The 27,831-nt window shown below is 38.4% G+C and overlaps 1 protein-coding gene across 2 annotated transcripts in view; it reads right to left on the bottom strand.

The window, feature by feature from the left end:
* Nucleotides 1–27,831, bottom strand: part of LOC121386477 (cell adhesion molecule-related/down-regulated by oncogenes-like) — a 187,135-nt gene that overhangs the window by 126,086 nt on the left and 33,218 nt on the right. Inside the window, exon 2 of one of the 2 annotated variants that reach the window (XM_041517394.1) lies at nucleotides 8,428–8,477. The gene's annotated coding sequence lies outside the window, so the exon portion shown is untranslated. Of the gene's footprint in view, nucleotides 1–1,156; nucleotides 2,872–8,427; nucleotides 8,478–27,831 lie in introns of those variants that run through there. The other variant, XM_041517393.1, reaches the window with a different exon arrangement.

The raw sequence follows: 27,831 nt of genomic DNA, 5'->3' as shown, positions 1-27,831 counted from the left end.
AATAGAATACAGAAAATTACTCAAACCTGCTATAGTTATTTTAAAAAAGAAGAAAAAGAAAAAAACTTTTTAATTTTGCAAAATGAATTCATGAACATAAAAACTTAAGCTACATATCTTACAACCTGCAATAAATATATTATTAACAATAAATTATTTAATTTCTGATTTCTCAAAATATGCTGATATGTAGTTATTTTTTAAAATTTGTTGTTTTCTTGTGATTTAACAATAATGTAAAAATAACACTTTTTCAATTTAATAATTTAAGTTTTATACAGAATAATATCAAATTAAAGTTATATTTACCGGTAATGCTAAAGAATGAAAATAAAAAACAGTTAAAAATTTTAAACTTTATTTTGTGCAGTAAAAGTAAAGTCTGTATTATAAATATTATTTAACTTATTATTTTATTTATAAATGCAATATTAAAGAAATTGTTAATTTCTTTTTTTTTAATTAAAGCTAAAAAGGTTGGGGTTTTTTGTGTTTTTTAACTATCGTTATTGTTAAAACAATCCTACATTTAATAAACACACAAAATATTTTAATAAAAACGTGATAATATTTGTTGTATGGAAAATATCACTTAATTATTTGTATGTTTATGTATTCATATGTATAAATTAATTAACTTTAATTCAAGAGCTTTTATTTCCACCAACATTACACCTCTCATAAACACCAAAATATAAACCAACTTTAATTAAATCAATACTGAATAAAAACTTGATATTTGTTGTATGGAAAATAACAATTAATTATTTGTATGTTTATGTATATGTATGTATAAATTAATTAACTTTTAACTCCAGAGCTTTTGTTTCCACCAACATTACACCTCTCATAAACACCAAAAAACCAACTTTAATTAAATCAATACAGAATGATTAATAAAGCAGAAACCCAATTTTGGTAACAACAGAAAGATTGGTCAGCACGCACTGAGAACCATGGAGAACCACAAACGGGAACTGAAAACTCATCAAGCAAGCACCAAAAACTCCCAAAACCAGATTAAGCATTTTATGTCGGAGATGGCAATAAAAACCTAGACCAGAGAAGAGAGACTTCAAAGGTATATGCACCAAATGACCTTCACGGTGATTGACCAGTGGTCATCTTCATGTAATTACATCAAGTCTACACTTACCCCGAGGACGATGAGATGGACAAGAGGGTCAACGCAAGATTTCTGACCGGTCCAGCGTTGATGCAGTCAAGTGATAAAATTCCCGTAGGCACACCATGTAATTAGTATCCAAGCTTAGACCTCTGAAGTGGCTTGTCGTAGTTGTTGTTGTTCCTCTGATCATAACCCTCACACACACAAACGATGTGGTCAGTTACTCACTGAACGACCCGATTTGTTGAGTAATTCTTGTAACAACAACCGTAGAGCTAACATCCAATCAATATCACAAGATATGACTCGCGCTAACCGTTCCACAATAACAGCCGCTTCAGACGTTACGTGGGATATATATTTTTTCTTTCGGCTTTCTGTATCTAACGTTTTACAAGTAGGTGTCAATGAATGTTGGTAAATTTCATAGACTGGTGGTTTCCCATAAAAACCTTGAGCGATGAAAACACAGTTGGTAGTGTAGGTTTCAGCTACAGAGATAGGTGCATATTAGTACTAGGATCACAGTCGTGGCGTGGCTCATGAAATGAAAACAGATGCAATCTCGTCTTTGTTTTTTAAACACGAGATCATACAATAAGAGAGCAATAAACATGGCCACTTCTCACAGCACCAGCGTGCATAAAGACGATCACTTTCCCCCGTGTTTGGTGTTAAAAAGTCAGGTTACTCGTGAAGGATCCCGTACACAAAGATAGATAGATAGACCGATAGATACACACAGAGGGAAACTCAACTATTCCTGTCTCACACTCACGTCTGCTAATAATATTTACATCTGCTTTTCAACACGGATACTGTAGTTTGTGATATCTTGAACCCAAACTTTTTAAAATTGTAGACGATTGACAACTATGAAGTCATAAAGTGATGAAGTCATCTACGTGTAAAATCAGATGACATAAGATTATATTAAACACTCACGTATATAAAAGACTCCACAAATCTATTCCAAACACAAAAACGACTGCTACCAATATCGCCTTCTGCTACAGATGATCATATCCATTACTTCATGAATGATAATGTTTCATCTTCTCTTTCACAACAAAGTTTCACTATTACCGGCTCTGTTCCTGAAATCTGTCAACAAAGATTTCCATCCACTAGTCAATATTTACTTCTGCTAAATAGGTATTCACGTCTGCTAGAAGGTATTCATGTCTGCTAGAAGATATTGACGTCTGCTAGTAGATTGACTTCTGCTAGAAAGAGTTTCATGTCTGCTAGCACATACCAACTTCTGCTAGAACATATTCACGTCTGCTAGCAGATATCAACTTCTGCTAATAGATAGTAACTTCAGCAAGTAGATATATCACTTCTGCTAGTAGATTTTTACTTCTACTAGTAGATTTTCACTTCTGCTAGTTGATTTTCACTTCTGCTAGTTGATTTTCACTTCTGCTAGTAGATATATCACTTCTACTAGCAGGTCTTCACGTCTGCTTGTAGCTTCAGTAGAGAAAAGCCGTCTGCTAACACAGGAACAGTTGTGTGTGAGTGTGGGTGTTGCAGCAGACTGTTCTAATCCGTGCTCTCCGCTCCAGCTCCACAAGGCTTCTGCTGCACCTCACAACAAACAGCCAGCCAGCGCTCACCCGCTCGCTCACTCACTCACTCGCTCATCCTAGCGGCTAGTTCACGTTCTGCTCCACTGGCTTCGAAACACACCGCCAGGTCAACTCAATAGAACACGTGTGTTTTTTTACCACAACGGGTGTTAATAGGCTGACGGCTTGCCACAGTAATACAGGTCTTCCCCTCTCCAGGTACAGAACATCACAGGGATCCTGTTTCGTAGAAAAATCTTTCTTTGTGTTGTCCTCCCTCCCAACAGAGATTATCCGCAGTGTACGTCGCCCATTTGACGTCGTTGGTGTAGGGTTTTTTTTTTTTCAGGGTGAGATTTCGAGAGCACTGGCTGATTGAACTCAAGCGTGGATCGTGTAACATCGCATCTTAGAGTCAAACAATCTCATCAACAACTTTACACCTTCGTACAAGATGCAGCACCTGATCGGTGCGACATACCACGCTACTGCCGTCGGGCAATTCACACTTACTTTTCCACATTTCCATATTTCTACTCTGGGCTGGGAGTTTTTATCTATTTTAGTGTCGAAGATAATATTTTATTGCCCATAAACCAACACTTTTTAAAGATGTATAGTAAAAATTAACCTACAAATATAACCCACACTGGAAGACACTGGTTACTTGGTTGAGCAATTTTCTAATAAAAAGGAAATCTGAATATTTTAAATAACTGTTGTAATAAGTAACGGATGACAGAAAACATTTACAAGATGTCTAATATTTACTATATTTATTTTATTATTAGCTGCATGATGGGGAATAGTAGGAGTGTGACAAGATGAAAGCACACGTGGTAGTGGGAGGGACAAGGACTGGAGCGTGGAGGTGGACAGCAAAACAAGTTGAAAGATGATTCAGGGAAGAAATGAAAAAGAATTAAAAAAGGAAGGAAATGGTGGGGAGGAGTCAAATAAATAAATAAATAAATAAATAAATAAATAAATAAATAAATAAATAAATAAATAAATAAACAATCAGTCAGTCAATCAATCAATCAATCAATATTCAATCAATCAATCAATCAAAAATAAATAAATGTATTTATTTATTTATTTTATTTTATTTTATTTTATTATTATTATTTTTTTATTTTTTTATTTATTTAAAGTGTAAACAAGGCTTAAGTCTCAAAGCTGAGCTCTGTGTTTCTTGTTTCAAATTTGATGGTCAGCAACAAACTGCTCTACTAACTTATGTAGAAGATCATTTGTTCATGGTTCACTGGTTGACAGTAATTTTGAGTAAATAAATTAATGAAATCAACAAGTGACAATGCAGGCAGTGCTATGCTCGTGCACCGCTACATTTTCCCATTAGCAGAAAGGGATCTTTTATATGCACCTTCTCACAGACAGAAAAACTTGAAACGAGAAAAACATAATCAGGTGAATGCATGGATCCACTGAGGTGGCTCGATCCTGTGACGCAAGCATCTCAGGCAAAGGTCTTAATGAAGTCGACACCCACCCCCCACCTCCCACCCCATCTAGGTAATTTGCCCTGCATGACTTCAAGTGAAGGTCTTAATAAAGTCGACCCCACCCCTAACCCCCACCCCCCTCATTCAGGTCTTAGTTTTAATTTGCCCTGCATGACTTCAGGTGAAGGTCTCAATAAAGTCGATCCCACCCCCCCCCCCCCCATTCAGGTCTTAGTTTTAATTTGCCCTGCATGACTTCAGGTGAAGGTCTTAATAAAGTCGACCCCACCCCCTAACCCCCCCATTCAGGTCTTAGTTTTAATTTGCCCTTCATGACTTCAGGTGAAGGTAAAGTCGACCCCACCCCCTACCCCCCCCCCATTCAGGTCTTAGTTTTAATTTGCCCTGCATGACTTCAGGTGAAGGTCTAAATAAAGTTGACCCCCCCCCCCAACCCCCCCCCCCCCCCATTCAGGTCTTAGTTTTAATTTGCCCTGCATGACTTCAGGTGAAGGTCTCAATAAAATCGACCCCACCCCCTAACCCCCCCCATTCAGGTCTTAGTTTTAATTTGCCCTGCATGACTTTAGGTGAAGGTCTTAATAAAGTCGACCCCACCCCCTAACACCCCCCCCACACACACACACATTCAGGTCTTAGTTTTAATTTGCCCTGCATGACTTCAGGTGAAGGTAAAGTCGACCCCACCCCCTAACCCCCACCCCCTATTCAGGTCTTAGTTTTAATTTGCCTTGCGTGACTTCAGGTGAAGATCTTAATAAAGTCGACTCCACCCCCTAACCCCCCCCCCCCCCCCCCCCCCATTCAGGTCTTAGTTTTAATTTGCCCTGCATGACTTCAGGTGAAGGTCTCAATCAGAAGTGGGAATTGGTGAACTATAAAAAAAAGAGGGCAAGGATGATTAAAATGCGAGGAAATGCAATGTTCCACGAGAGGAAAACCGCTGATCCCGAGGAGAATTCCCACCCCTGCTTAATGAAGTCGACCCCCCCACCCCAACCCAACCCCATCATCCAGGTCTTAGTTTTAATTTGCCCTGCATGACTTCACTAACAAGGTCTTCCTATGCAGAGTCAGAACACATGGTGCCTAATGTCTGCTCAAAACACAATGAATCAGGGCCAACGAAACACAGGACTAATTGTTTTGACAGCGGGACATGACTGCTCGTAATAACAACACCACTTGCTAAGTGACACTCGGTGTCCCTGCTAAATTAAATGACATGTCGCGTTTGTGAAATGTCCTGTAGAACCTATTTCACAATTGTGACCTGATGACACAACTCGTTTGTTGAATGTCATGTATGGTAGAAATAATATTGTACTTCTGAAATGTATATATTTAAAAAAAAAAAAAAATTACTTTGTTTTAATCCTGGGTCCTAGGTAATATAAAATTTTAAAGTTAGAGTTTATTTTGTTTAACGACACCACTAGAGTGGTGCGGATAATTTTGTCATGCTCATATACCAAGAAGGTTTCAAGCATGCCTGTCCCGGGTCCTGTCTTTCTGGATAGCCAGCGGCCCGATTCAGGACACTTGAGCACATTGACGTATTAATCATCAGCTATTGGATATCGAACATGTGGTAATTTTGACATATAGTCTTAGAAAACCTGCTACATTTTTTCGTTAAAAAAAGGAATTTTTATTTAACGACACACTCAACACATTTTATTTACCATTATATGGCCTCAGACATATGGTTAAGGACCACACAGATATTGAGAGAGGAAACCCGCTGTCGCCACTTCATGGGATGGGCTACTCTTTTTGATTAGCAGCAAGGGATCTTTTATATGCACCATCCTACAGACAGGATAGTACATACCACAGCCTTTGTTACATCAGTTGTGGAGCACTGGCTGGAACGAGAAATAGCCCAATGGTCTAGTTATGGTGTCCATCCATTGTGCGACTAATAAAATAAAATGACATGCTGAATCAAAAACGGTGAGCTTATATAATTTGAGCTTCCTTCACTTTCATCATTTCATTTCAACTTATTTTCGTGCTTATATCCAATTAAGATCTTTTCATTAGCAGCAAGGGATCTTTTATATGCACCATCCCACACACAGGATAGCACATACCACAGCCTTTGAATTATCAGTCATGGTGCACTGGCTGGAACGAGAAATAGCCCAATGCATGGGCCCACCGATGGGGCGACCGACCGCATATCAACAAAACACCTGACTTACGTTGGTTACCGTGTCTTAATTCTAATAAAATTTATAGTATATTTGCTTAGGCTATAATGAAATAAATTTTATATTATCATCCCTTCTGTCCAAATGATAGACTTACCTGCATTTTTTTTTACTGACCAAAAATGTCCTCTTTTTTATCCCATCCCGCCCCCATTTTGAATATTTTTAGATTTTAGACTTTAGCATTTATTTTATTAAGACCTAGCTTATGGTTATTTTTGTTATATATTTTTTTAATTATATAGTTGTTTTATTGTTTTTTGGCATAAATGTAGATGAATTCATACCATGCAGTTTTATAGTCATATACCGGTAATGGCTTTCTGTCAAAAAAAGAAAAGAAAAAAGACAAAAAGAGCAACTGTTTACTTGAACAGAAATCCCAATAGGCGTTTGGATTTGTATTCAAGGCATTACTAAACACAAATTCCCAGTGTTCAAACCATATTAAAATCAAAAACTGTGGTATGTGCTTTCCTGTCTGTGGGAAAGTGCATATAAAAAAAATGTAGCGGATTTCTTCTATAAGGCTCTATGTCATAGTTACCCAATGTTTGACATCCATTAGCCGATGATTAATTAACCAATGTGCTCTAGTGGTGTAGTTAAAACCAAGCCAGTTCTACAAGATGTGTTCACTTATCACTGAACACTGTTTGAAGGAGAAACCCACATACAGGAAATTTGTTAGCTGGATTTCATGATCTTAACTGAAGGAAATGTTTTGTTTAACGAAATATATTAGGTGAACAAAATTCTGAATTCAGCAGGTGTCAATTAAACAGCATACTGAGTGACAAAATTTACTGGATGAAAAAAATTCAGAATTCAATCGACCAGGCTTTCTGCCAGAGGGTTAAAATGGGTATGGAAAAAAAAGAAAAGAAAAAAAGAAACAAAGAAATTTTTTATTTGACGACGCACTCAACACATTTTATTTACGGTTATATGGCGTCAGACATATGGTTAAGGACCACACAGATTTTGAGAGGAAACCTGCTGTCGCCACTTCATGGGCTACTCTTTCCGATTAGCAGCAAGGGATATTTTATATGCACCATCCCACAGACAGGATAGCACAAACCATGGTCTTTGTTGAACTAGTTATGGATCACTGGTTGGTGCAAGTGGTTTACACCTACCCACTGAGCCTTGCGGATCACTCACTCAGGGTTTGGAGTCGGTATCTGTATTGAAAGGCCGGTCATGATCTTAATTGATTAATTAATATACAAATCACAAGTCGATATTGGATAAACATTTTATGAACAGTGTGCGATTTTGAGGAAAGTCCGGGAACCCGAGGCTTGCAAAAATCATATAGGACTCACTCTCTATCTTGGCTGGCATGGCATGGCTCATAAAACATATTTGTACAAATTGCATTGATTCTTCGAAATGACACAGTCAACATATCTGAAAATCCTAGGAAACCACAGTCTTGAATAGCGATCTTTTCCATGGTTTCTTTCAAAACATTTATTGTATCTTCTGTTCTACTGGAGACACATGGCAGGGCTTGTTGGGTTGGTAGCGGGCTCTTAAGAGTTACAAACAGAGAGTCCTTAAATTAAGACACTTACATTTTTTAAACCAAAATAGCCAAAAATTGCCTTGGTGGTTACATACAGAGACTAAATTATCAGCCTTACGACTGGTAGGTACTGGGTTCACATCTCCTACATCCAAGGACCATAACTTCGTAAAAAAAAAAGGGTAAATCACCATGAAAGTCAAACTTGATCTGTAACAGTACATGATAAAGCTATACACAAAATTTCAGCTCAATATCTCAAAGCCATCTGCAGAAAAAAATCCTGAAAACATATGTGGGACATACGGACCGACAGACGGACGGACGGACGTAGATGAAACCTATAGTCCCCTCCGGTTGGACCGGTAGGGAACTAATAAAATAAAATGAAATAAATATTAAAATAAAATATATTTAAAAAAAAAATTTAAATTTAAATTTAAAAATAAATAAATAGTGAATTATAAGAAAACAAGATATTTCTTACCTTACAATTAAAAGTTGAGGTAGTTAATAATAAGAGTTCACAATGTACTCCTGAAAAAAAGAAAAAAAAAGAAGGTCAAAATAGTTTGCAAATGGTGCCAGGTGAACAGTTACATGATTATTCATATAAAACTGATCAAACATTTTATTACAAGGTGATCAATTTGTCACTCGCCTAAAACTTTCCAAGTGAATGTTGAGGTGAGTAGGAGTGATCACTCACCTTGCCTGGTGAACACTGCATAAATGCCCAAATAAGGCCAGTACAAATTATCTACATACATGTATATATTACAGGATATGTACAAAATAAAAAAAAAATTTAACGACACCACTAGAGCACATGATTTACTAATCACCGGCTATGGATGTCAAACATTTGGTAATTTTGACATATAGTCTTATTTTTCCAGTAGTAGCAAGGGATCTTTTGTATGCACCATCCCACAGACAGGATAGCACATACCATGGCCTTTGCAGGGAACATTTTGTTCAGTATCATGTTACGATTCACTACACACAAGTTTCAGAGATGGCTACACAATTTTAAAACATCAAACAGCAGTGGCATAGGAAGGTGCCAAAAAGTGACGGGGCACATTTTTATATTTGCACACTTTTACACTATTATAAAGCAAATATAAAGCAAAATACCTACGCCAGTGAGCAGTAGTTGCTAATCAATTTTTAATGGTCAATCAAGTTTTAATGGCCAATAATTAATCATCATTCAATGTGCTCTAGTTTTGCTTTGATATACCAGTTGTGGTGCACTGGCTGGACCGAGAAATAACACAATGGGTTCACAGACAAGGATCGAGCCTAGACCGATCAAATATCAGGGCAGGTACAAAATATATATATATATATATATATATATATATATATATATATATATATATATATATATATATATTTATTTATTACATACCCATTAAATCTTACTATATAAATACAGCTCTGAATACAAGAATTGAATACAACTTTCCGTATTCAACTCAACGCTACTATTTATAGCACATGCTTACCGGGAATGCCCTTCGCGATATGTAAACAAAGTTTGTGTTTGGTTTGTTTAAAATGTTATTATGTGGAAAACTGAAAACAGACGAAAACGGTAACAAATATTTACAATTTAATGAGCTCGATACCAAAACTTGAGATGGGTACACTACTAACCAACGAGATTTTAATCACGATAGTTAAGGTCGACGACAGTCACCTTTTGGACCCTTGTAGTTGTTTTGGCTTCGTTACATCGTACACAATTCTTATTCTTTTTCAATAAATAAAACATCTCCAACCGTAATTTTGTGATATGATATATTTGACAAAAGGTACGTTTTATTTCTTTCATCTTTCAAAACTTCAAATTAATATTTTGTCCAGAATTATGAACAAAAATTAATAAATACCGACCTGTAAACAGCGTTGTCTGCTTGTTATAGGAATTTGACAGGGGTCAAGGTTAGTAGACTAGTTTTTATTTTAATGTGGCGCAGTATTGTAATAATACAGCTAATTTTGAATTTAAATGAAGTCAGTATTCCAATGACGTCACTTTGCATCTCCTTACAATAACCATAAACTGGGTACATGACGATTCCTTTTTGGAAAAATTCCAATGTAAAATTGCTATCGAATTTTTTTTCTTCTGAACATTACTAATGCACCTGGATGTCTTTGAACTAAATTTTGTGATTAAAAAATTGCACCTTTTACGAAATATGGATTTCTAGTGAAATTAGGGTAAGATATGCTACATTTATTGTGTACGAAGCCAAAACAAGGGTGCGAAAAGTGACTGTCGTCGACTTTAGCAACAATGCCATCTCCTCACGTAAAAAACTTGAATGAACTGTCAACCGGATTATTCAGTGGAGCGATGATTTATGGAGGCACATTTAATATAAACTTAAAATTTTCAGGAACGAGTAATTCCATGAACATCAATAAATGAAAACACACTGATGACGACTCAGACACTGAGTGAACAATTCTTGACATTTTTCTTCGTTGATAAAACTGGTACGCTGAAGGTTTTCTGACGTATTACGAGCGAATTAAATATTATATTGTTCGTGAATTTTAGCTATTACATTGTCTTTAAAAGGCATTTCAAACAATATCATTAAAATTATAGGTAACGTTTCTTTCTTATTTCTGTTTATTGTTTAAATAGAACTATATTCCTATGTGTAATAATTGGTGGTTCGTCGGTCCGCGTAGTAACACAGCTGACCTAGTTGTGTAAATTTAGAAATCCCCGTCATTAGCTAGCAGTGTTACAATTTCTAAATTATTATTTTGAAAAAAAATCCAATTTAGGGTATGTAATAAATACAAAACTACATATATGTGGTTTTCTTATTTCTGTATTCCACTCGTGTATTTCCTGCCGGAAACCCTCTGCCTGCGGCATCGGGGTTTCCTGCAGGAAATACACTCGTGGAATACAGAAATCAGAAAACCACATATATGTAGTTTTGTCTATATATATATATATATATATATATATATATATATATATATATATATATATATGACGTATGACGTAAGGTTATTTAAAGTTTTAAACATAAAACATTTCAAGTGTTGGCCGAGTATTTACAAACAAAACAAGCATTGTATTTATATATATATAGCATATGTATATATATATATATATATATATATATTATATATTACAGTAATATAAACAAATCACAGATATATAAGATATATGCAGCTAAACAAGATATACAATACTATTAGTTTACTGTAGCCGTGATTCTCACCTTTCCCCTTAAGAGATCAACTTTCCCTATACAGTACATGTACAGCTATTTGTAGAAATATTTCAACAAGTATATTTTTTATGGAAACAATTAACACAAATATGTGGGTGACACTGACAACTTCATGGATCCAATCTAACCTCAGACAATCAACTTCAATGAACTTCCTGTCGGCCATTCAAACTCACGACAGATATGAGTCAATAAGCATAACAATTTAACACATATGTTTGAAGAAAACCGTAATTAAAACCTATCAGGTGAAGAAAAAAAAAAAAAGCTACAGAGACATTCAGTGGGAAAAAAACCAAAACCCGTCTGCACAATCAGAACAAAACCCAACATAGGAGAAGTGAATATTATAGAAAAAGGTCTCACGGTACAGTCTTAAGAACTTTCAATGACACAACTAATTTATTCACGCGGGGTTAATTATGTGTAAATTGGGCTGGGCTTCTTCGTGTTATCCTGGTGCACTTTCTCATTGAAGGCAGAATAATTAACAAGTTTCACTCTTTGGAAAAACACAACAATAACGCAGATAAGACATAAAGCCACGTTTTTTCTCGTGAATGATTTCATACTCGTGCAGAACAAAACTATCTTTTCAACAAGATTCTTCTCCTTTTATCTTCACAGTCGTGTGCGACAAATTTATTTTCGTTATTTGATCATCAATTATATGTAATAATATATTTGTGACAAATAACTTGGCTGTCTTTTCACGTCAGAAAGAAAAAAGGATATAAAGTAATGTTAATGTAACTAACAAATAGAATGTAAAATAAAACATTAAATCATGTATTTTATTAAAGGGACATACTCTAGTTTTTATACACTAAGGAATATTTTTTTACTATTAGAGCCATTTCTACTAACTGAAATCATATTTTACTTAGATTTTATTCGTTAGATTATCCATTTTCCTACATTCGAAGTATATTGTTGGTCATCCTGGTGTTTTTAATATCACAAAATGCGTTTCTCATATTTTTAAAAACGCACGTGAGTCTGAGAAGTAACAGTTATGGAGTCAAGTTTTAGTCTATTTTTAGAGGGTATTTCACCATTTCAAAGTCACAGACTCATGTTTCACTCAATCGTAACTTTATCCAAATATGTTACAGGTTTGCAGATTAACTAAACTTAGTGTGCATTTTCATGGGCTGAAAGAAAGAAAAGAAAGAAAGAAATGTTTTATTTAAGGATGCACTCAACACATTTTATTTACGGTTATATGGCATCAGACATATGGTTAAGGACCACACAGATTTTGAGAGGAAACCCACTGTCGCCACATAGGCTACTCTTTTACGACAGGCAGCAAGGGATCTTTTATTTGTGCTTCCCACAGGCAGGATAGCATAAACCATGGCCTTTGTTGAACCAGTTATGGATCACTGGTCGGTGCAAGTGGCTTTACACCTACCCATTGAGCCTTGCGGAGCACTCACTCAGGGTTTGGAGTCGGTATCTGGATTAAAAATCCCATGCCTCGACTGGGATCCGAACCCAGTATCTACCAGCCTGTAGACCGATGGCCTAACCACGACGCCGCCGAGGCCAGTCATCATGGGTTGAAACTAGGGTATGTCCCTTTAACATACATGGCTCTTAGCTGAGTAGTGTAACATGAAAGGACAATTCTTTTAACCAATGAATTCTGTTAAATCCAGGATCACCGACCGAATGACCTCTATTATCGTAAGAAGGGCGGGAATGTAGCCCAGTGGTAAAGCGCTCGTTTGATGTGTGGTCGGTTTGAGATCAATCCCCGTCGGTGGGTCCATTGTCTGACGCCATATAACCGTAAATAAAATGTGTTGAGTGCGTCGCTAAATAAAACATTTCCTTTCTTGCTATTCGCCAATTGTGAATTTTGAAAACAATTGAATTTTTTTTTTTTTAATTTGGAAAAAACAATGGTGTAATAATTGACATTTTATTGGAAAATAGCTATAGGTTTTGTATTTTTTTAGATAACTTGGGGAAATTTTCTGATTTCTGTCCGACTATAGGCCTATTCTCTGTGGGAAAACCCCCCAATTATATCAAGAGAGTTAAAGTTTGTTTTAAAGTTTTAATTTATTAATCATCGGCTATTGGATGTCAAACATTTAGTAATTTAATATATACAGAATTGGTTATAATCTGGAAATGGGGCTCTATCGGATAATCAGTTATACCAGTTATTAGCATACATTTGACATGCACCAGGGCTATGCAATTAAGCGGATTTGACTGTCGTCTTATGAAAAGAAACTCACTAAATGTTTTCTTTTATATGCACCATGCCACAGACAGGATAGCCCATACTATGGTATGGTCTTTGATATACCAGTCGTGGTGCACTGGCTGGAACAACAAATAGCCCAATGGGCTCACCGATGGGGATCGATCCCAAACTGACCGCACATCAAGCGAGCGCTTTACCAATGGGTCACGTCCCATGCTGATCAACATTATCCAGAGATAGCGATAAAAAAAAAGTTACACAGAGCCATAGGACCTTGGGTGTGTGTGTGTGTGTGTGTGTGTGTGTGTGTGTGTGTGTGTGTGTGTGTGGATGTGAAAACTTGAAGCCCAAACAATTATGTTTTGACCAACTATATAAAATATATATATATATAATATTAATAATATATATATATATATATATATATATATATAATATATATACGTTCATATGTAACATATCCGTTCGAACAAAATGCAAAGTGGGGTTGGGGACACACATATATATTGGTATATATATATATATATATATACGTATTTATAACAGGTATATATCGATATATATGCAAAGTGGGGTATATACATATATATATTGTATATATATATATATATATATATATATATATATATGAGTGGTATGAGTGAGTGAGTGAGTGAGTGAGTGAGTGAGTGAGTGAGTGAGTGAGTGAGTGAGTGGGTGGCTGGGTGAGTGGGTGTTGAGTGACCAAAAATATGTGTGTCCCCCATCCCACTTTGCATATTGTTCGAATGGGCCAATTACAAATGAATGTCAGTTGAACGTACCTAATATTACAGTGGTGTGTATGTGTATATATCTATACACTTTGTGTAACAGGTCTATACCTATAATGTTGATTTTATGTGCATTTTTTGCTCAACCTCCAGTGAACGCTTTTGAAGCCAGTTCTTTGATCAGCTGGCATGTCTCGACAACGCCGCAATATACGCCATTTAACAAACCTCTTGACCAACACCGTGTAATTTTCTTAACAACTCCCAAGAACATTTCTAGTGCACAGCGACCCCCTATTTGTATACACGCACACAAAAGTACGTATGAATTGGCCGCTGCTTGATTAACTTCAGTTAAAAGAAAGGAATGTGGATCGCAGGCATTATACTCTTTAATTGCCAGTCCACAGAGGTAAAAATAATGTTAAACATGCGATACGAGAATAACAAACAGAAACCGTGCCTCCATATAGCAAGTTTCTCATTTATAAGCCACAAGTGGTCTTTTATGAATGAGTGAGTGAGTGAGTGAGTGAGTGAGTGAGTGAGTGAGTGAGTGAGTGAGTGAGTGGGTGGGTGGGTGGGTGGGTGAGTGAGTTTGAGTGAGTGAGTGAGAATGAGTGAGTGAGTGAGAAAGTGGGTGGGTGGGAGGGTGGGTGAGTGAGTGAGTGGGTGAGAATGAGTGAGTGAGTGAGAAAGTGGGTGGGTGGGAGGGTGGGTGAGTGAGTAAGTGGGTGAGAATGAGTGAGTGAGAGAATTAAAGTTTGTTTTGTTTGACAATACCACTAGAGCACACTGACTTATTGGATGTAAAACATTTGGTAATGCCATTAGTAGCAAGGGATTTTTTTAATGCACCATCCCACAAACAGGATACCACATACCACAGACTTTGATAAAGTTTGTTTAATTTAAAGACACCACTAGAGCATACTGATTTGTTAATCATTGGCTATTGAATGTCAAACATTTGGTAATCTGACATATAGTCTTAGAGAGAAACCTGCTACATTTTTCCATTAGTAGCATAGGATCTTTTAAATGCACCATCCCACAGACAGGATATCACATACCACAGACTTTGATAAAGTTTGTTCAATTTAAAGACACCACTAGAGCACACTGATTTATTAATCACTGGCTATTGGATATTAAACATTTTGTAATTTTGACACAGTTACAAAGAGGAAATACGCTATATTTTTCCATTAGTAGCAAGGGATCTTTTATATGCACCATCCCACAGACAGGATAGCACATACCACAGCCTTTTGATATACCAGTTGTGATGTACTGGCTGGAATGAATGAATGAATGAATGAAGCTACAAACACAACTTCACATACACCAGTCAAGGGGTACTTGTAATCACAGGTATATCCAAACAATAACGTCGCGTATGTTATAGTAACATTATATAATAAAAGAGTACTCGTTATATATGTAATTATACTATTTGTATTAGTGCTTTCTGTTTGGGGATACCTGTTCTAGTAATGGGGTTGGGGAGGGAAGCAATGGGGCCTTTGAGGAGGTTTGATCCTATGACCCAAACATATCCGGCGAGCAGCCTACCCACTGAACTAAACTCGACATATATAAAAAATATAAAAAAACCAACAAAAAACCCCATCTATGCTCCTAAGTACATTTACGGTCAGACTGACTTTGTTGTTTGGAGCAAGCCCTCTTGAAGGGGGGAGGGAGGGAATTAGGGAGGGAGGGAGGGAGGAAACAACAGATGTTCTGACTAAGACTCCACCGTATGCAGCACCAAGTCTCACAATTAGCACTGAACCTGCGCGAGAACATGCTATAGAGTAGAAACTTCACACAGTGCCACTAATCCAGTTTAGTCCAGTACATCAACAGGCCCGGAAATCACCAACCAGCTCTTAATTAACGCAAACATCTTGAAAGAAAAACAAGTGCACATGCGATCCTATGCAAGAGTTGTCTCCCTTTTCCTGCCCCCATGTGAAAAGTTGTCTCCCCTGAACAAAGGAACCATGAATAGACTTTATTTTGAAGCATAGGGTGTCTTTAACAAAAAAAACTAACAAAATTAAGGAAGGAAATGTTTTATTTAACGACACACTCAACACATTTTATTTACGGTTATATTGTGTCAGACATACGGTTATGGACCACAGAGATATTGAGAGAGGAAACCCGCTGTCGCCGCTTCATGGGCGACTCTTTTCGATTAGCAGCATGGGATCTTTTATATGCACCATCCCACAGACAGGGTAGTACATACCACGGCCAAAAAATAAAGATGGGAGCTATGTATCTTCTTCTTCTTCTGCGTTCAGTTTCATTACACTCCTTGAATTTAAATCGTGAGTTTTACCGCCTCCATGAACTCCACCGTCAGCAGCAGGTCGTCTCTTTCGCCCCAAAGTTTTTCTCCGATTGTTCTGGGGGAGCTACGCATAGTTTTGGAAGATTAGTAAGCCAAGAGTAGCTCCTTTCTACTTTGCATTACCAAATCCTAAATAACATACCCACTTGTCCACTGTGTTCATTTGAAACAGACAACACTTGAGAGGCCAACAACAGTTGAAAGGCCAGGAAGTGTGTATTTACAACCCATTTATTACAGACCACTGTTTATTGAACCAAATGGTGTTACATCACTGCCCACGGGCAGCCTCTTGCCCCAGTTCTTACATGACTGGCCACTGGCAGATGTTACCAAACTAGCTACTGGGCTAGACAGACACAGAGACACAATGGGGCAGTGATTTATGGGTAATATGTCACAGCTGGTGTGAGGTCAGCCAAATACAGAACAAGGTTATGTAACTGCTTGGCCTTAGATGTTTGCATAACTGTTCTTGGAATTCCAAAACAATACAGCTTGGCTGAGGGGTATTCTAAGAGGCCTTTATTGGGATGATAAGATTTTAGAAACATATATATATATATAGATATAGATATAGATATAGATATAGATAGATAGATAGATAGATAGATAGATATTAGTGAGGCCCTTTAATGGAAACTGTAATGGATATCCTAACAGATCTTGTCATTACCTGGGACTTTTAGGACCAAATTTACTAAGCCTGTTTTAGTTAAACGCAGGTACCTTTTTCATATTAGTCCTCCACACACCCCTCCCCCCTTCACCCCCCCAAAATATACATTTCCCAGATCTGCCCTTACATTTGTCAGTAGACAATCCACGAGTGTAGGAAGGTGCCAAAAAAGGGGTGGGGGGGGGACATACTTTTATATTTTCAAACTTTTACACTATTATAAAGCAAAATATTTGAAAAGTGGGGGGGGGGGGCATTATGCTCCCCTTTCCCTCCCCCACCCCAACCCACCCCACCCCCCCCACCCTGGTTCCTGCGCCAGTGCATTCTGCATATAAATGGAAGAGTTAAAGTTAAAATTTGCCTCCACTAGAGAACACTGATTTTTAATCATCGGCTATTAAATGTCAAACATTTTGTAATTTGACATATAGTCTTAGAGAGGAAACCCACTATAGTTTTCCATTAGTAGCAAGAAATCTTTTATATGCACCACCCCACAGACAGGAAAGCACATACCACAACCTTTGATATACCAGTTGTGGTGCTTTTTTTTTTTTTTTTTTAAACAAATTGAGTAATGGAATTCTGAACCTGGTGGATTACGACATTTTAGTTATTTTGATGTTGTTTTTTTAAAGTAACTGCGAGTTAACAAAACCCAAAACCGAAACGCCAACTGAATTGTTTACATTGTCATTATTGAACAAAATATTTCTAACCCACTGCTGGAGTAAACCCACCAAACGTCTCCTCCCCTGCTGTGATGGACAAGATCAATCAGGTAGAAGACCATTAAGAGAATCCATTTGATAAAAAACACACAGAAGAAAAGTTTTTTTATGGAACACCATCCCAGATTAAAGAGGGGAACCTTTATCATACACTCACACAGAGAATGTTACCGCCATACAAAACGAGACTAATATTTGGCCATTATCGCTTCCAATCCACTGGCTGAGCACAATCAATTTCAGCTTAATATTCAAAACATGTTTCACTTTCAATACAGGTCGTGTCATAATCTGGAAACTTTAAAAGTCGTAATTGTCGAAATATTTTTTATTTATTAAAATGTAAAGAGTATGGAGAGTAAATGATATGTTCAGCATTTAAAAATATATACATAACATTATGACGCGTTCCACATGGCTGGTGATTGCTTCCCATTCCGGTTCGCTGGTCAGCGATTGTCCCCGGCGATATAAAGAAAACTGTATTTGGAAGTATACTGCCTTTTGTTCGGGTAGATTAGAGAAAACACATTTAGTCGAAGAAAATATTAGTTCCCGACACCTGTGCTATTCAACGATTGTTTGTGGAAAGTTTGGCATTTCAGGTTACAGCACTTTGCATTATGGGATATGCATCCCGATAGGTGTGAAAGAATGATTAAAGGGCCATTAGGCAGGATGTGATAAAGGAGTACAAAGACTCAAGATGGATGACTTGATACCCGCAGACTGTAAGAAGATGGCATGCCTGTCATACAGAAAAAAAACACGTCGACCAAAAAGATGTTAGTGTGAAACGATAAGATAAAAGCATATGGTTAAGATAACCTGTAAATCATATTTAAAATATTCCTTTTTTTTCTCTATCTAATCACAATTTTTTTTTTTCAGGGTTGTAGAAATTTCATAAAATCCACTAGCCATGGGATCAGTGATTTAAAATTTTTACTAGCCACGATTAAAAAATTAAAATTCACTAAGCCCTACTTTATTTTAAGTTAGTACAGTTTTACTAATTAATAGTAATAATTAGATATGTCACCTAAAGAAGGATATAGAACTTAAAAACACTGACATTGGGGTTGGGGTGGGGGCAGGGTATTCATATTTACAAAATAGACTCAACAACATTTGATTTACACAATCTCATATAATAATCTCTATTTATTTCCATGTTGATACAGATACAATTTCTGTGACTTCCTAATTTTAAGTTTTTCTGGTAAGCATGCAAAACATGTAGCTGTGTTGGTTATAAAGTGTTTCTGCTGGCAGTAGCTAGTGGACTGCTGCATGGTGCTTCCTTGCACCTGCCAGTGCAGACGGTCCCTCCTCCTCCCACCCCAAACCTTTCCTGTCCTGGACGGAGGAGCTGGTCGAAGCCGGCACTTGTGTCCGGGACAGGCGTGTGCTACAACAGCTTGCTCTGAATGTGCATGTTAAACACTATGGTCTTGGTCTTGGTCTAGTAGCTAGTGGGAATTTCCCTATTAGCTCAGTTGGTAGAGCCATCGGTCTACAGGCTGGTAGGTACTGGGTTCGGATCTCAGTCGAGGCATGGGATTTTTAATCCAGATACCGACTCCAAACCCTGAGTGAGTGCTCCGCAAGGCTCAATGGGTAGGTGTAAACCACTTGCACCGACCAGTGATCCATAACTGGTTCAACAAAGGCCATGGTTTGTGCTATCCTGCCTGTGGGAAGCGCAAATAAAAGATCCCTTGCTGCTAATCGGAAGAGTAGCCTATGTAGTGGTGACAGTGGGTTTCCTCTCAAAATCTGTGTGGTCCTTAACCATATGTCTGACGCCATATAACCGTAAATAAAATGTGTTGAGTGTGTCGTTAAATAAAACATTTCCTTCTTTCAGTTGGTAGAGCACTGGACTCTCGTACTGAGAGTCTGTAGTTTGAATCCCCTAAATGGAGGTTGATTTTTCTGTTACATAAAAAAGAAATAAAGGTAAAAAGGAAGGAAGAAAGGATTACATAAAAAGAAAGTAGAAAAAGAAAGAAAAGAAAAAAGAAAGAAAGAAAGACAGAAAAGGAAACATTAAAATCTGTCAACAACAAAAAACCCCACTCCCCCCAAAAACCCACTCCCCCCAAAAAAAACCCACTCCCCCCCAAAAAACAAAAACCCACACTCTCCCCAAAACACACCCCACTCCCCCCAAAAAAAAAACCCACTCCCCCCCCAAAAAAAAACCCCATTCCCCCAAAAAAAAAAAAAACCCCACCCCACTCCCCCCCAAACCCCCCAAAAAAACCCCACTCCCCCCAAAAAACCACACACACAATAACAATTTGTTTTTAAATCACACACAAAACACATTATTATTGACAAAATTTTGCTACTGAAGGTTTACTTTTCACACACAAAAAACGCACACACTCGTACACCGAAACTGTTTGTTCGTGGCTTTGCTAAGTATATTGAGCACTGACAACAGCATTATATTCCCAGGAAAAACCGATATCACTTTCTAAATTCAATTCCATAGTTTTCTAAGCTAAACACAACCCATCTATCACCTATACCCTGTTTCCCAACTCACCCATCCACCCACCCCCAGTTCCACCCTACCGTGTAGTTATGCGATAAAGTCACAACTGTAGATAGTTGTAATGAAACCCAAGCCACTTTCTAAAATCTATTCCATAGTTTTCTAAGCCAAATACAACCCATCCACCACCTATACCCCCTTCCCCCTTCCCTAACTCACCCATCTACCCACCCCCATTTCCACCCTACCGTGTAGTTATGCGGTAAAGTCACAACCGTAGATAATTGTAACGAAACCCAAGCCACTTTCTAAATTCCATTCCACAGTTTTTTTTACGCCAAACACAATCCATCACTACATATACCCTCTTCCCTAACTCACCCATCCACCCACCCCCATTTCCACCCTACCGTGTAGTTAAGCGGTAAAGTCCCAACTGTAGATAGTTTGTAACAAAACCCAAGCCACTTTCTAGAATCCATTCCATAGTTTTCTAAGCCAAACATAACCCATCCACCACCTATACCCCCTTCCCCCTTCCCTAACTCACCCATCCACCCACCCCCATTTCCACCTTACCGTGTAGTTATGCGGTAAAGTCACAACTGTAGATAGTTGTAACGAAACCCAAGCCGAGCTATCAAGAATGACGGATGAATCTGTGATCCCGAAATGCCATTGGAGATTTGCCTGTCTACATCTATTATGCTTCATACGGTAGAAGTCGGGACCCAAACATTTTGAGACTGGTTTTTTTCAACTCCAGCCAAGATGCTTATGCCAGATTGGAAACGTCATTTTCTTCTGGAGAACAGTATCCTGACAAACTGTGATCAGTGAACCAGGTGCGCCTGCTCATTTATCATTGGTTAATAATAGACTAGCTTCTAAACAACAAATGCCATTGTTTGAAACCTGCTGTGGAAGGAGACTTCTCACTTCTGACATTAGAAGTATATTTTGCGGCCTAAATGGATATATTAATGGATATATTAATAGAAATATGAGGAGCTTTAAGTCGAAAAATGATTGGAGCTTAAAAGCAAGGTGAAGGTTATTACGTATTAACTGGTAATTATGATATATGAATAAGATTGTGGGGAGAAAAATCTTGATTAAATGTGGTTATCTAATGTTTAAATCAATTTGTAACATACACATTACTTTTATTATCGACATTTAAGCAAAAAACATTTTGAAAAATAATTTGACATCTTAAAAAGTAGGGGGTTACTTTAAGTTTTTCGTCAAAGAATAAAACGTTAACTAAAGTTTGTTTTTTTTTAACGAAGAAATGAAATGGTTTATTTAACGATGCACTCAACACATTTTATTTACGGTTATATGGCGTCGTTTGTTTAACGATACCCCTAGACCACATTGATTTATTAATCATCAGCTATTGGATGTCAAACAGTTGGTAGTTTTGACATAGAGAAGAAACCCGCTACATTTTTTCATTAGTAGCAAGAGATGTTGTTATGACAATGTTTATACACTTCACAGAGATTGACACATACTCAAAATTATCTAAACACTGTACTGCTGTTGACAATTAAATTTGATTGTGTCGTGATATTCCAGGGTCTCGCTACATGTCATAAGCAATGGCAGGCCAACAATTTCTTAAGACTAATTTCCAATACGCCCACCATCCATTTGGCAGCAATAGTAATATCCGCCATCCATTTATTTAGGCCGTCATCCAAAATCACAAGTCATGCCATCATCTTGAACTACGAGAATAATCAGGTTCTTCGTTGTTTACAAGATATTTTCGAAGTACTTGTACCCTGCAAATCTTAGGTACCATCCCTTCCTATAAGTGGAACCAACTCTACTGATTCCCTCCATCCTTTTCCTGAATACTGGAGAGACCATTGTACCCTGCACATCTTAGGTACCATCCCTTCCTATAAGTGGAACCAACTCTACCGATTCCCTCCATCCCTTTTCTGAATACTAGAGAGACCATTGTACCCTGCAAATCTTAGGTACCATCCCTTCCTATAAGTGGAACCAGCTCTACCGATTCCCTCCATCCCTTTCCTGAATACTGGAGAGACCACTGTACCCTGCAAATCTTAGGTACCATCCCTTCCTATAAGTGGAACCAACTCTACCGATTCCCTCCATCCCTTTCCTGAATACTGGAGAGACCATTGTACCCTGCAAATCTTACGTACCATCCCTTCCTATAAGTGGAACCAACTCTACCGATTCCCTCCATCCCTTTCCTGAATCCTGGAGAGACCATTGTACCCTGCAAATCTTAGGTACCATCCCTTCCTATAAGTGGAACCAACTCTACCGATTCCCTCCATCCCTTTCCTGAATCCTGGAGAGACCATTGTACCCTGCAAATCTTAGGTACCATCCCTTCCTATAAGTGGAACCAACTCTACCGATTCCCTCCATCCCTTTCCTGAATACTGGAGAGACCATTGTACCCTGCAAATCTTAGGTACCATCCCTTCCTATAAGTGGAACCAGCTCTACCGATTCCCTCCATCCCTTTCCTGAATACTGGAGAGACCACTGATATTATATACACCATTGCAATTGGCACGTTTAGAAAATGCTTCAAAACACTGTTATAATGCAGAATACAATGGAATTTCATTTTATGATGATATTTAAAAAGCTTGTTTTGTTTAACGACACCACTAGAGCACACTGATTTATCAATCATCCGCAATTAGATGTCAAACATTTGGTAATTCTAACATATACAGTCTTAGAGAGGAAACCTGCTACAGTTTGTCATTAGTAGCAAGGGATCTTTTATATGCACCATCCCACAGACAGGATAACACATACCAATGCCTTTGATGTACCAGTTGTGGTGTACTGGAACGAGAAATAGACCAATGGGCCCACCAATGGGGATCGATCCCAAACTGATCATGCATCAAGCTAGCACTTTACCACTGGGCTACGTTCCAATCCTTTGCTCAGGTAGCATCTATTATCACTTTTAACATTTCACATATACATGTATTATGCGGCCTAAACGGATATATTCATGGCTTTAGATCTCAATAATTTGTTAATATTCAGAAACCGGCCACGGTGGCGCAGTGGTTAAGCCATCGGACTACAGACTGGTAGGTACAGGGTTCGCAGCCCAGTAACGGCTCCAACCCAGAGTGAGTTCTAATTAAGGGCTTAATGAGTAGGTGTAAGGCCACTACACCCTCTTTTCTCTCACCAACAAACTAACAACTAACCCACTGTCCTGGACAGACAGCCCAGATAGCTGAGATGTGTGTGCCCAGCACAGCATGCTTGAACCTTAGTTGGATATAAGCACGAAAATAAGTTGAAATGAATGAATATTCAGAATTGAATTTCAAGTTATTTTAATCCATAATTAAACATAAAATTTCAGTGGTTTTGAGGTGAAATATTTTGAGGATCAGCATAATTATAGTTCTGGGGGATGATTATTTTAAAGGGACATTCCCGACTTTACAGACATTTAAACAAAGAAAGAAAGAAAGAAAGAAATGTTTTATTTAACGACGCACTCAACACATTTTATTTACGGTTATATGGCGTCAGACATATGGTTAAGGACCACACAGATTTTGAGAGGAAACCCACTGTCGCCACTACATGGGCTACTCTTTCCGATTAGCAGCAAGGGATCTTTTATTTGCACTTCCCACAGGCAGGATAGCACAAACCATGGCCTTTGTTGAACCAGTTATGGATCACTGGTCGGTGCAAGTGGTTTACACCTACCCATTGAGCCTTGCAGAGCACTCACTCAGGGTTTGGAGTCGGTATCTGGATTAAAAATCCCATGCCTCAACTGGGATCCGAACCCAGTACCTACCAGCCTGTAGACCGATGGCCTAACCACGACGCCACCGAGGCTGGTCACATTCTCCCGGCTAACAAGGCTTTTAATGAATAAAACTGTATATCTTTGGATTTGGTGTTGACCACTTTTGAAATATGCCCTTTACTATAGCTTAACAACTCAGTGAGCCTTTAAACACTCACTCACTCACTCACTCACTCACTCACTCACTCACTCTCTCTCTCTCTCTCTCTCTCTCTCTCTCTCTCTCTCTCTCTCTCTCTCTCTCTCTCTCTCTCTCTCTCTCTCTCTCTCTCTCTCTCTCTCTCTCTCTCTCTCTCTCTCTCTCTCTCTCTCTCTCTCTCTCTCTCTCTCTCTCTCTCTCTCTCTCTCTCTCTCTCAGGAGGTAGCCGGTACCTGGGTGCGAACCGTGTACCCACCAACCTCAAGCCCAGTGTTCTAACCACTTCAGGCGGGCGATGATTACCGATTATACAACAGCTCCATAATACATGCCGCTCCTTGCATATTACCTAATGAGATTTTAAATCCCACTGGCACCTAGTTTTTATTAATGCAATTATACCCCCTAACACATTGGTTATTACGTGGTAATAAGGAAAATGAACCTTGCAGCTTTATCTACATCTGTTGCCATCGTTTGGGCTATTTCATTAAACAAAATAATAATAAAAAATTTAAAGTGTAATTCCATCCAATGATCATCTGGTGGGGACAGGATGTAGCCCAGTGGTAAAGCGCTCGCTTGATGAGCAGCCACTTTGGGATTGATCCCCGTCGGTGGGCCCATTAGGTAATTGTTTCAAACCTGCTGAGATAGGAAGAAGAAGTTTGTTTTGTTTAACGACACCACTAGAGCACATTGATATATAAATCATTGGCTATTGGATGTCAAACATTTGGTAATTTTGACATAGTCTTAGAGAGACCCGCTAAATTTTTCCATTAGTAGCAAGGGATATTTTATATGTACCATCCCTTTGACATACCAGTCATGAAGCACTGGCTGGAACAAGAAATAGCCCAATGGGCCCACTGACGGGGATCGATCCCAAACTGACAGCGCATCAAGCGAGCGCTTTACCACTGAGCCATGTTCTAGCCCTAGTGCAATTCCATCCAATAATCATGCATCTGTGTGAAGAGTGAACATGTGTGGGATCGATCCCCGTTCAGTAAACAAGAATGTCTTGTAAAAGTTACAAAAATACACCAAGCAAGGTTGTTACCAGAGGGTGCGGTACGAATGGTAATATTTCATACCCTAAAAAAGATTAGAAATTAATGGATATATTGGGCCAAATTTACGAAGCCTGTTTGTCTTAAATGGAAATGTTTTATTTAATGACGCACTCAACACATTTTATTTATGGTTATATGGCGTCGGACCACACAGATGAGAGAGGAAACCCGCTGTCACCACTTCATGGGCTATTCTTTTCGATTAGCAGCAAGGGATTTTTTATATGCACCATCCCACAGACAGGGTAGTACATACCATGGCCTTTGTTACACCAGTTGTGGAGCACTGGCTGGAACGAGAAATAGCCCAATGGGGCCACCGATGGAGATCGATCCCAGAATGACTGCGCATCAAGCGAGCGCTGCACAACTGAACTATATCCTGCCCCTGTTTTTCTTAAATGCAGGTGCCCAATCTCTCCCCCCCCCCCCCCCCCCCCCCCCCCCCCGCCTCCTAAAACTAAATCAACATTGTAATTAACCTATTCCTGACTCTGTTAAATAGTCTGGGTGTGGAGGACAAGGAGAATAATTCACATGTCAGGTAAGATCAGGAGTTCATTAAAATATGCTAATGACATTTCCAAGATTCAAAAGACTAAAATGATGAAACAAAAGTAACTATTCTGTCCCACACCCAACCACTAGCCATGTCAGAGATGGTTAAAGTTTTGTTTTGTTTTACGACACCACTAGAGCATACTGATTTATTGATCCTAGGCTATTGGATGTCAAACATCGACTAATTCTGACATATAGTCTTAGAGAGAAATCCGCTACATTTCTACATCAGTAGCAAGAGTATCTTTTATATGCACCATCCCACAGACAGGATAGCACATACCATGGCCTTTGATATACCAATCTTGGTGCATTGGCTATTTGATGTCAAACATTTGGTAATTTTGACATATAGTCTTAGAGAGGAAACTAATTACATAAATTTTCCCATTAGTAGCAAGGGATCTTTTGTATGCACCATCCCACAGACAGGATGGAACATACCACAGGCTTTGACATACCAGTCATGGTCCACTGGCTGGAATGAGAAATAGTCCAATGGGCCCACCGACGGGGATCCGACATACAGAGGAAACCAGCTATATTTTCCCATTAGTAGCAAGGGATCTTTTATATGCACCATCCCACAGACAGGATAACACATACACATGTATCACATGCTTTGTAATACCAGTCGTGGTGCACTGGCTGGAACGAGAAATAGCCCACTGGGTCCACTGATGGGGATCCATCCCAAACCGACTGTGCATCAAGCAAGTGCTTTACCACTGGGCTACGTCCCCATCCCCCCCACTGCCCAAGCTTGGGATGGATGTGACTCAACCTTGAGTAGATATAGGCATGTACCGGCCTTGGTGGCATTGTGGATAGGCCATCGGTCTACAGGCTGGTAGGTACTGGGTTCGGATCCCATTCGAGGCATGGCATTTTTAATCCAGATACCGACTCCATACCCTGAGTGAGTGCTCCGCAAAGCTCAATGGGTAGGTGTAAACCACTTGCACTGACCAGTGATCCATAACTGGTTCAACAAAAGCCATGGTTTGTGCTATCCTGCCGGTGGGAAGCTCAAATAAAAGATCCCTTGCTGCCTGTCATAAAAGAGTAGCCTATATGGCGACAGTGGGTTTCCTCTAAAAAACCCAGTGTCAGAATGACCATATGTGTTTGATGGCCAACAGCCAATGATAAGATCAAAAATCAATGTGCTCTAGTGGCGTCGTTAAATAAAACAAACTTTACTTTACTTTTATACAGGCATGTAAAAAGAGTCTACAAATAACAAAAGTTAAAGTTTGTTCAAGTGGTATTGTTAAACAAAACAATCTTTAAAACGAACATTTTAAAACCAACAAAAATCAGCTCTGTTCCTAAGTGATATATCTGCAATCGTAATAAAAACCACTGGACTACTTTTAGAAGAGTAAATTAATCTCCGTTGGAACACGGATACTATTAGTCGGGCTGGGCAAGGACAAATAAAACCCAGTAGACATTTATTACTACCGGTACAATGTAGATACATCATTCTTCTTTCTCTAAGCTATTTTCGGTATTTGAGAAAGGAGTTCACCTTTTCAGGGCTTTCTCAACGCCCGGTCAGCTGAAGTTGACTGCCAAACACGATCAGGTTTACAGGTAAAGGTAATCCAAGGTGTGAACAATCGAGACATGGGGCTTAGACAGGTGTCGTTATCAGTGTACGACAACACAGGAGTTTTCTAGGTGTTATTATCAACGTACCACAATACACTGAGGTTTTC

Source organism: Gigantopelta aegis, chromosome 12 (assembly GCF_016097555.1).
Source record: "Gigantopelta aegis isolate Gae_Host chromosome 12, Gae_host_genome, whole genome shotgun sequence".
In the NCBI taxonomy this organism is placed as follows: Eukaryota; Metazoa; Mollusca; class Gastropoda; order Neomphalida; family Peltospiridae; genus Gigantopelta; species Gigantopelta aegis.
The sequence above is the reverse complement of the archived record's forward strand: the minus strand, read 5'-3'. Positions and strand labels throughout refer to the sequence as shown.